The sequence below is a fragment of the Phyllobates terribilis genome, unplaced genomic scaffold (genome assembly GCF_046119375.1).
Source record: "Phyllobates terribilis strain yellow unplaced genomic scaffold, ASM4611937v1 Scaffold_4__5_contigs__length_816908805, whole genome shotgun sequence".
In the NCBI taxonomy this organism is placed as follows: Eukaryota; Metazoa; Chordata; class Amphibia; order Anura; family Dendrobatidae; genus Phyllobates; species Phyllobates terribilis.
Window position 1 is genome coordinate 681578344 of NW_027362764.1, and position 10128 is coordinate 681588471.

Genomic DNA, 10128 nt, shown 5'->3' on the forward strand with positions numbered 1-10128 from the left:
GCTGCTCGATCCATCGCCCGGCCAGCCTTTCTCAGGATCGCTTGGTGGCGAGCAATCTGGCCGTGATGGGGCGATCTCCGAAGGGTCCATGCAAAGGCTGTGCCGTCCCTACAGGTGTGGTTTGTTTAGCAGTGATTCACCGGCCGCATCAGGTGTCTTCAAAAATGTCTCGGCGCAGGGTCTCCTGCAGGATAAACCCTTCATCGCGGTAATGTGACAGAAAGAGCAAGCTGGACCAGTAACTTGGGGGCGGAGCGAGACATCCAGGGGTGAATGAAGGAAGAGGGTGAGATGGTTGCCAGTGACTTTGAGCTGCTCTTCAGGGGGGAGGGTCGTGTTGCCTGCAAAGGTCTTCTGCTTGGGGTTACCGGTGGTTGCCTCCAGCCACCCGGGAGACGCTGGTCCTGGTGAAAAGGAGCCTAGTATTAAAAGTAAAGAAGCAACAATGCTGGAGGCCCACGGTGATCAGAAGGATGCTGGTATTTTGCAGAGATGAAATAGCGCAAGAGAGAAAGCAAATGAAAAAAAGAAAAGAGAATGAATGTGTGCACTTGTGAAAGGGAATGGAAAAAAGGCAAAGAAGAGAGTGCCCCCTGCTGGTGGAAGGAAGGAAAAAAGCAAAAGCATACAGCACCTGGCATTCCCAGGCGGTCTCTGTTAAATGGTTAATTATGGAAATTCATTTGGAATGTTAATCGATAATCATTTTTCTGAGTTCTATGCCTCAGTCATTGTCTCTAGTTGACATGCGCTATTTGTGTTTGTTTTTTTGGTTCACTACCATATGTAGAACAGGTGTCCATACGACTGGCTATAAAAGCCCATGGTACAGAAAGGGGGGGCTCTCTTGCTCTGCCCACCCCACAAGACACAGAATCTTCATGCTGAGAAGCAGATGACATGTAGGCCTGGACACATGCTGGACAAAGACATGATTTACCAGCCAGGATCCAAGGAAAGATGGGTGAATCTCAACAATTAAGCTAATTATGTACAAATGGACAATTACTTTATAACTAATTATTGTATGTACCTGCTGCAATCTGATTTTTTTTAATGGACAATCCAAGAATAAATAGATACATTTTTTATAAGAATATCGTGATATTGATACTTTGAGAAGTCCTCAGTAGAAAAAAATAATACAGGAAGAGTATTATTTTACAATGGTGAGCCAGCCAGTCCTGTTTTTTTGTTTTTTAAATTAAGTAAGTGAATTTCTTCCGTGAACAAGGGGGAAGTCCTGACGAGCTGAACAGCTGTTGTTCACTTGTCAGTAAATTCACTAGTTTGTCACGAGAAGCAGAAAGGACCTACAGACTGAGGAAAGACAGGAAGCAGAGGTACTAACAAGGAACAGAATCACACAGGAAAAGAATCAGACGAACTGAAGACAGGACGTGCTGATAAAGAGAAGCTAAGGAATCTTAAGGTAAGCAAAATATGGATATAATTTCTTCTTTTGCTAAACAAAGTAATATTAATTTCAAAGTTAATGTAGGAGATGACATAGAAGTTTTGTGGCTCAGTTTATACAAAGAATGTGAATTGCAGAATTTACAGTTAACTTCTAAATTGGTAAATAGAGACAAACAGAAATTGAGAAATATTCTACATTTGGTAGATTTTTTTCATAGTCTTGTGTTAGAGATTTCTAAGCAGGAAAATAGTGTAGAAGTGTCAGACGGTGATACTGATTCAGACTGTAATGTGGAAAATGAACAAGAAGTAAGACACGTTTCTGTAACTGAAGGTGACCTTGGGTCTGACCAAGAGACGGACATACAGAAACCTGACATGGGAGGAGACATGACTGACATACGAGAAACCGACATACTAGGTGATGTGGGAGGAGACGTGAGTGACGTAGGAGGAACGGACGTACAAGAGCCACTAAAAAAATCAGAGAATTCTGGAATTACCCAGGCTCAACTCCAAATTAAAATGAGGAAAAATTTGCTGAAATTATACAAAATCATGCCAAAATATGATGTCAAAATCCATGCCTGTAGAAATTCAGAGACATTTGAGAGCTTCTCTGATAAGTTTGATTTATCCAATGAGGAGAGGAATCAATTATTTAAAATATGGATTCCTGTGACATTGTCCAGACGTTTACATTTAATGCCCTGTGAAAATGACTCTCCTAATGGATGGGAAAATGATTCGGACAGATTAAGATATTTGTTTTATTGTGTCACAAAGGATTTTCCCAACATAGAAGATCTGCAGAAACTAAGGATTGGTAGGAAGGAATGTACATATACATTCATGTCCATATTTGAACGGTTGTACAAAGCTCTCATCAAAAATGGAAAAGTACAACATATGATAACAACTTTTGCACAAAAATTCCAATTCCTAAATTCAGTTTCCCAAGTTATGGCATCACAAAAAAATTCACTATTTGAATGTGCGCAGATGCTGGATTTTGTTAGAAAACATGAGAATCGTGAAAAGAAAATAAATCAAGCTAAATTTATAAAACCAGGAAAGGTAAAATCTTACCAAAAGCCAATATCAAACTCTCCTAGACTGAGTCATCCCCATAGTGAACTCTATCAAATACGCAGAAGATTACATATATGTTATAAGCCATATCAGCCAGTGCAAAGATCCATCTCTCCACAGAATGAGTTAATTCTCAGTCAGAACTGTGATTCTCTAAAAAGGAAAATGGCTGAAACTGATGGACAGAGACAGGTGAGACGACCAACTCACAGTGACGTCATGGAATGTGGACAGAAGAACAGGCAGTTCTCTGAGGTTTTGAAGGATAGAAAAATGTCTTTCCTAAATAGGGCGTTCCTGGAGATATTTGAGAGAGACAGAAGATTTGGTTTAGGGAGTGGCTAAGGAAAAACTGTAATTATAATGTATCAAAATGTAATACAATGTCTCAATATTTATTTATAATCTTATACAGTAAAATTGTAGTTACATAGTTTCTAATAGTTCATATATATATATATACACTTGTCTAAGTAGAGATTGCGTATAATTGTATTTATATATACGTTTATAAGATATATATATATATATTAATTAATAAATTAGAACTTCATATATATAAATTTAAGTAGCAATATTTTGAATTACATTAGAACCAACCAATATATGTATAAGATATTTAAATAATTCTCTTTCTGTATGAATTTGATATTTAATTTTATTTTCTTATATTTCCTTAGAGTTTTCATTCCAAAGCAGGATTTGATCAAAGAACTCTAAAATGGATTTATTTCTTTATTCACACAGGAAGTGAAAAAATTGCATGATTTTATGTGTATAACATTTTAAAATAATAACAATATATCTAGTTGAACTATAATATATATGTAATACTTATTAATTCTTTTGTGTTGTTAATATTTTCTGTGCATGAAGTGTTCGTGCAAATTAAAGTAGCTTTACAGCATGACGTGTGACAGCTGCGGCCTTTGAACTTTGAGCTAATAGTATAGGATCCCATTCATTCTATTTTCAACTGATGTAACTTAAGACCGGACAGCCAGTGAAAAAAGAATCTAAGACAAGAGTTTTTTCAAGTGTCTGAAATTCCAGTGACTTACTCTCATATTATATAATATGTACTTGGGGAATAGTCAAAGAAATATAAAGATATTCAATTGATATGGCAATGCGCATTAATAAATTGGGATACAACAATTTTGGGTTAAATATATATATATATATATCTAAAACTTCATATGTGGAATGTTTGAGTTGAACAGATCTGTGAATGTCAGAGTGAAGGTGACAGATGAGTAAATCAGCAGCTGCTAAGTGTGATTGATGTGACAGAGGCCTTGTATGTTTGTATGTTTGAAAAAAAAAATGTTTCTTTATGTGAAGGTACAAAAATATATTTAATTCTGAGGAAATTATAATACATAATTAGGTATTATCTACATATATATATTTCTATATTTCTTTAATAATTATTATTTCTTGATTTAACTAATAGTGGATAAGGGCAACCACACATCAAAATGGTTTACAAAGCAAATTTATATTTAGAATAATTTTCCACATGATAATATTCTTGAATAACTATAATATTATTTTTAATGGTTACCTAAATAGGTACACACATCTCTTTAGTCAAATCTATGCTACTCATCGATATGAAATTTATGCACAATATTTCTAGAAGAATAATTATTTTTAATTTGGTTCTGATATATACATAAATTTTATAAAATAATATTTTTGGTATTAAGGGGGAAAATGTGTTTTTGATCCTGATTACATAATCACTTTTGATCAATACTTATTTTCCACACATTTTAATAAAGAAGAAATAATAATAAGGTACTATGGTATAATTAAGAAGGGTATTACATGCAAAGTTGCATAATTTAATATTTTTTGGTGGTACAAGGTTATGACAAATATGAAATCATCCAAACAATGGAGATATAAGGGTATTTTTTATGGAGAATATAATTACTCTGCATTTGTTATTAAAATTTAAAGGCCTTATTTTTATTTTTATTCTTATTTTTACTCTTAATTTTATTTTTCATTTTTAAGATTTTATTCTTACTTTATACTTCTTATTTTTCTATTTTTTCATTTTTTAATTCTCATTTGATTTTATTTGAGTTCAATATCTCAATTGAGAAAACACATTACTATTTAATAAAGTATTGTCTAATACAAAAGTATTGCTTCATTAAATATATATTGCTAAGGAAAAAAATGTTTACATTTTCTGAGTAAACACAACAATTCATTCATTCATTTATTCATTCATTCATTCATTCATTCATTCATACTTTCATATATTTATTTATTTTGGTTCAGGAGTATACACTCTTTGATATTATTGGTTTAATAAAGATATAAAAACTTGTTTTTTCAAAATACACTGACACATATGGGTTGGAAAAGGTAATTACACCTATGACATAAAAATGTTCTATCATGTGGAGAACTTGATTGATAATGAATTATTATCTATTATTGTTTATTATTCCAAACATAATTTATTTTAATATTTTGATAATAATTAGATGGATATTACTGATTGCTATGGTACGCTGTGATATTATAGGTTAGGAAAAACTGCCAGATTTGGTATCAGATTAGGGAATGAAGACTTCAATCAAGACATCGCAATTATGAATTCTATCTTAATAAAGACTCTTAATTTTTATAAATCAAAGAGATTCTCAAAAGTTAAAAGAAGAAGCAACTGATATCCTGACGTCTCAGAAGGTAACAGGTGTGAATGCTGAGTGTTATAATAGACTGTGTCCATTACATACAATACAATTCACACCACTGATCACCAGGACGGCAGAGGACGATGATCCTATATGTACTGTGTTATGTTCAAGTTTCATCACGTTCCAGTGGTTTCTTATCACCTGCAACGCTTCAATGAAAGCTGGTGAACAGGTAATACCTGGCATATGTGTCCTGTATATAAAGGACTGAGTACTGGTTATGGTGCTATATAAAGCAGGAAAGTGTCAAGTTAACTCTTGCTTTACTGACCAAAGATGTCTCATCTGTTCCAAAAGTGACACGAGACCAGTGCGGACACACGGAAGATTCCAAAGACGATACAACGTAAGTCCAGGTGACACTGCACAGATATTAAAGCTACATTTCATCCATGGACTTTGTTTTCTTATCAACTGACACACATGATCTTTCTAATAAAGAGTTCAGTTTATGGACTGAACAATAATGAGCACAATTATGGACTGTACAATATCTACATGCTGTAATTTATTTCAAAGGAGTTTTCATCTAAAGACTGTGTTATAAAAGAACCAAGAAGATGACGACCCGATGACATCAGATGATGACGATTGAACCCGCGATTGATTCAATTTAGATATAGGGAAGTATAATTATACATATTAAATGAATGTTAGTCACGGCTTACCATAACATGAATTCACATCATTATATAACAATAAACCGATATTGATACTATTATTACTATTATTATTATTATGGAAATTTAATGATATTGCCAAGGAAGAAGGAAAGAAAAAATGATTGATGAATGTATCTTCTTTTGAGATTTTTCAGTTAAAGTCCTTTTATTCTCAAAAAAGGGGGAAATGTTAAATGGTTAATTATGGAAATTCATTTGGAATGTTAATCGATAATAATTTTTCTGAGTTCTATGCCTCAGCCATCGTGTCTAGTTGACATGCGCTATTTGTGTGTGTATTTTTGGTTCACTACCATATGTAGAACAGGTGTCCATACGACTGGCTATAAAAGCCCATGGTACAGAAAGGGGGGGCTCTCTTGCTCTGCCCACCCCACAAGACACAGAATCTTCATGCTGAGAAGCAGATGACATGTAGGCCTGGACACATGCTGGACAAAGACATGATTTACCAGCCAGGATCCAAGGAAAGATGGGTGAATCTCAACAATTAAGCTAATTATGGACAAATGGACAATTACTTTATAACTAATTATTGTATGTACCTGCTGCAATCTGATTATTTTTAATGGACAATCCAAGAATAAATAGATTTTTATAAGAATATCGTGATATTGATACTTTGAGAAGCCCTCAGTAGAAAAAAATAATACAGGAAGAGAATTATTTTACAGTCTCCCATCCAAGTACTAACCAGGCCTGACCCTGGTTAGCTTCTGAGATCAGATAAGATCGGGCGTGTTCAGGATGGTGTGGCCGTAGGCAGAGACAAGCCTCTCACTTGCTGCTTTTCTACTTTGAAGTCTGGCTGCCGGCTGCCCTTTCCAGTGCTCAGCAAGACCAGGTCCTTTTGTGCTTTCCCTTCTCTTCAATTTTTTTGCTGGCTTCCTTTAAAGGTCTTGTAGACAGAAGGCCTCACTCAGAGCCGCTGAGCTCACTGATCGGCTGCAGCGCTGTCGACGGAACGTCAGCTTCGCGGCCAATGCCACAGGCCGGGAGCACAGGCGAGACTCACCGGTAGACCCGGGTAGGGTGAGTAGAGCGCGGTTAGTTGCTTTCTAATAGCCTGCAGCCAGGGATTAACTTTTAATGAAAGGGAACAATCCCTTTGACTGTCTGCAGCGCGCCACACCTAGGAAGTGCACTCTCACACACAAGCCAGCATGCACACGTGCTCGCACGTGACAACACCCCCTATCTGCCCCTACAACCGCTCCGTCACCATGCGTCAGACTCTCCTGCCTGTTTTATGATTTCAGGGCCCTAGCAGGAATCACCCCCCCTCCCCAATTCCTTCCGCACCTTCCTTGCCTTCCTTGCACTGAGGTTAGCTCTTTGTCAGCCGTCTGGCTTGGTTACACAAGATTCTTTGCAGAGAAACATGTTACTTCTGCTGGCCCTCGCTAGGCGCCCGGCATCCAAATCCTTCCCTGGGCACCTGCTGAAAGCCTGGCCCCTTCATGGCCCCGAGTGCTTTTAACGCCATCATTTCCACACGGCGAGCTGCGGAGTCAATAAGCACTCCTAGCCGTGGCAGGGAGCTCGGTGTCAGGCCTGCGTGAAGGCGGCAGGGTAGCGTACTTAGCTGCCAACTGGCTCAGAGGCCTTGGGGCTTCCATCATCTAAGTTACTTAAGGTCGGTGTCCGGCAAGGCGCCGTTCCATGCTAGCCGAGCTGGGCAGTAGGGCAAAACTTCATCAAAATGGTCTACTGCACCCGGTGTTCCCAGGAGGTCTCCCATCCAAGTACTGTCCGAGCCCAGCTCTGCTTTGCTTCCGAGATCAGACGAAATCGGGAATATCCAAGGTGGTATAGCCAGTAGACGCTGCTCGATCCATCGCCCGGCCAGCCATTCTCAGGATCGCTTAGTGGCGAGCAATCTGGCCGTGACGGGGCAGGCTCCGAAGGGTCCATGCAAAGGCTGTGCCGTCCCTACAGGTGTGGTTTGTTTAGCAGTGATTCACCCGCCGCATCAGGTGTCTTCAAAAATGTCTCGGCACAGGGTCTCCTGCAGGCTAAACCCTTCATCGTGGTAATGTGACAGAAAGAGCAAGCTGGACCCGTAACTTGGGGGCAGAGCGAGACGTCCAGGGGTGAATGAAGGAAGAGGGTGACATGGTTGCCAGTGACTTTGAGCTGCTCTTCAGGGGGGAGGGTCGTGTTGCCTGCAAAGGTCTTCTGCTTGGGGTTACCGGTGGTTGCCTCCAGCCACGCGGGAGACGCTAGTCCTGGTGAAAAGGAGCCTAGTATTAAAAGTAAAGAAGCAACAATGCTGGAGGCCCACGGTGATCAGAAGGATGCTGGTATTTTGCAGAGATGAAATAGCGCAAGAGAGAAAGCAAATGAAAAAAAGAAAAGAGAATGAATGTGTGCACTTGTGAAAGGGAATGGAAAAAAGGCATAGAAGAGAGTGCCCCCTGCTGGTGGAAGGAAGGAAAAAGCCTACAGCACCTGGCATTCCCAGGCGGTCTCTGTTAAATGGTTAATTATGGAAATTCATTTGGAATGTTAATCGATAATCATTTTTCTGAGTTCTATGCCTCAGCCATCGTGTCTAGTTGACATGCGCTATTTGTGTGTGTATTTTTGGTTCACTACCATATGTAGAACAAGTGTCCATACGACTGGCTATAAAAGCCCATGGTACAGAAAGGGGGGGCTCTCTTGCTCTGCCCACCCCACAAGACACAGAATCTTCATGCTGAGAAGCAGATGACATGTAGGCCTGGACACATGCTGGACAAAGACATGATTTACCAGCCAGGATCCAAGGAAAGATGGGTGAATCTCAACAATTAAGCTAATTATGGACAAATGGACAATTACTTTATAACTAATTATTGTATGTACCTGCTGCAATCTGATTCTTTTTAATGGACAATCCAAGAATAAATAGATACATTTTTTTATAAGAATATCGTGATATTGATACTTTGAGAAGTCCTCAGTAGAAAAAAATAATACAGGAAGAGTATTATTTTACAATGGTGAGCCAGCCAGTCCTGTTTTTTTGTTTTTTAAATTAAGTAAGTGAATTTCTTCCGTGAACAAGTGGGGAGTCCTGACGAGCTGAACAGCTGTTGTTCACGTGTCAGTAAATTCAATAGTTTGTCACGAGAAGCAGAAAGGACCTACAGACTGAGGAAAGACAGGAAGCAGAGGTACTAACAAGGAACAGAATCACACAGGAAAAGAATCAGACGAACTGAAGACAGGACGTGCTGATAAAGAGAAGCCAAGGAATCTTAAGGTAAGCAAAATATGGATATAATTTCTTCTTTTGCTAAACAAAGTAATATTAATTTCAAAGGTAATGTAGGAGATGACATAGAAGTTTTGTGGCTCAGTTTATACAAAGAATGTGAATTGCAAAATTTACAGTTAACTTCTAAATTGGTAAATAGAGACAAACAGAAATTGAGAAATATTCTACATTTGGTAGATTTTTTTCATAGTCTTGTGTTAGAGATTTCTAAGCAGGAAAATAGTGTAGAAGTGTCAGACGGTGATACTGATTCTGACTGTAATGTGGAAAATGAACAAGAAGTAAGACACGTGTCTGTAACTGAAGGTGACCTTGGGTCTGACCAAGAGACGGACATACAGAAACCTGACATGGGAGGAGACATGACTGACATACGAGAAACCGACATACTAGGTGATGTGGGAGGAGACGTGAGTGACGTAGGAGGAACGGACGTACAAGAGCCACTAAAAATATCAGAGAATTCTGGAATTACCCAGGCTCAACTCCAAATTAAAATGAGGAAAAATTTGCTGAAATTATACAAAATCATGCCAAAATATGATGTCAAAATCCATGCCTGTAGAAATTCAGAGACATTTGAGAGCTTCTCTGATAAGTTTGATTTATCCAATGAGGAGAGGAATCAATTATTTAAAATATGGATTCCTGTGACATTGTCCAGACGTTTACATTTAATGCCCTGTGAAAATGACTCTCCTAATGGATGGGAAAATGATTCGGACAGATTAAGATATTTGATTTATTGTGTCACAAAGGATTTTCCCAACATAGAAGATCTGCAGAAACTAAGGATTGGTAGGAAGGAATGTACATATACATGCATGTCCATATTTGAACGGTTGTACAAAGCTCTCATCAAAAATGGAAAAGTACAACATATGATAACAACTTTTGTACAAAAATTCAAATTCCTAAATTCAGTTTCCCAAGTTATGGCATCACA

The 10128-nt window shown here is 38.0% G+C and overlaps 1 pseudogene; it reads right to left on the reverse strand.

Annotated features, from left to right (window-relative positions):
* Nucleotides 1–7621: 7621 nt before the first annotated feature.
* On the reverse strand, nt 7622–7741 carry LOC141268758 (5S ribosomal RNA; annotated as a pseudogene).
* Nucleotides 7742–10128: the final 2387 nt, after the last annotated feature.